Raw genomic sequence first — 1,644 nt, forward strand, 5'->3', positions numbered from 1 at the left:
AAATCAACACAAGTTCTAAACATGAAAAATCACTAAGGACCCTTTTGCACTTCAAGCTTTTTTTAATAAGTGGATAACCATGTAAATTACAAATAAATATACACTGCTGAATTAATTTTCCTCTTCTGTAAGGTGTGCTGTCTTTGGGTATATTAAAATTTCATAGAAAATTATGCTAATAATAATAGATCTGACAAAGGAATTCAACTTCAATTTATTATTTTTATATGTTTTCTCAAATTAGTAAATCTTTTCTTCAATGTGTCTGGATATATAATTTAAATGCTATAAAAATAAGCAATTTCAGCTGTAGCAAAAAAAAATCTATGATTAGCAAATATGAAACATATACCATAATACCTCTGTTTAACTCCTATTTCATCCTTGGAAATAATGCATTTTCCATGAAGTTTAGCAAATAAAAGTCAAAGACTATCCATCTCGTTTGTTGTTGTTTATTGGTTGTTGTTTTTTAACCTCTATCTTACTTAATAATATACACAGGAAAGGGGTTAATAAATTTTTTACTTTCTGTAAGCTTCACCTTCCAAAGATTTTATGAAACTACTCCAGAATCTGTCTTTAAGATACACTCAGAAACCCACTAGCTCAATGCTTTATAGCTCATCACTGTGCTCCTGAAGGTCATAGTCTTGTAGGTTTAACTTCCTGGAATTTTCAACGTCTGGCCAATATCCACATCTCCTGGACCATTCAGTCCTCCAGCTGACTTGATAACACATTAATAGAAGGTTGATGCTTTTTAATCTGTTAAACATTCAGAAGGGTCTATACTCAGGATGTGTATCAATCCTTTCTTGATCTCTGATCAAAGCCCATAATCCTTCTTGGGTTGGCAAACTTTTCCACTGTTCTTCTTGCAGTCTTTCTCATCTCAAGAAATAGCAATTTTGTCTTTCTAGTTGCTCTTTCTCTCACACCCTACACCCAGCCCATCACTTTTACTTTTTAATATATCCCAAATCTGATCACTTGTTACCTTCTTCACTACTCCCATCTGGGTCTAAGTCAGCCTCATTTTCATGGTACATTAGTTTCCAACAAGTCTTCATGCTTCCATGTTGAACACATCTACCCTCACAATCAACATACACAATAAATTATCCACACAGCAGTCAAAACGATACTTTCAAAATACTTTCATTTATTTAGCAAACACTGCCATAGCACTTAGTATGTGCCAGGAACTGCTCTAAGCACTTTACAAATATTAGTTCATTGGCCCTCATCCTAGCCACATAAAGCAGATTCCATGACCATCCCATTTTACAGGTAAGAAATTTGAAGCAGAAAGAAAATAACTTGCCCAAAGTCAGTCAGTTAATACATCGGGGAACCAGGATGTATTAACTGACTGTCTAGCTAGCTCAAGTCTATTCTCTCAGATTGTGGAACTCCTCTGCCTGAAAACATCCATTAGGTTCTCATTTCAAACAGAGTGAAAGCCAACGTCCTTACAATGCCCTATCAGGTGCTACAGATCACTGGCCTACTTTGCCAGGATCCAGCATCCTCTAGTGTTTGGGCCTTTAAGCTGTCCCTCTGACTGGAACGTTTTTCTTCCATATGTGTATTTGACTTGCTCTCTTCCTTCTTTCAGATGCGTGAGCAAATAACAGTAAG

This window comes from Loxodonta africana, chromosome 8, assembly GCF_030014295.1.
Source record: "Loxodonta africana isolate mLoxAfr1 chromosome 8, mLoxAfr1.hap2, whole genome shotgun sequence".
NCBI classification, from domain to species: Eukaryota; Metazoa; Chordata; class Mammalia; order Proboscidea; family Elephantidae; genus Loxodonta; species Loxodonta africana.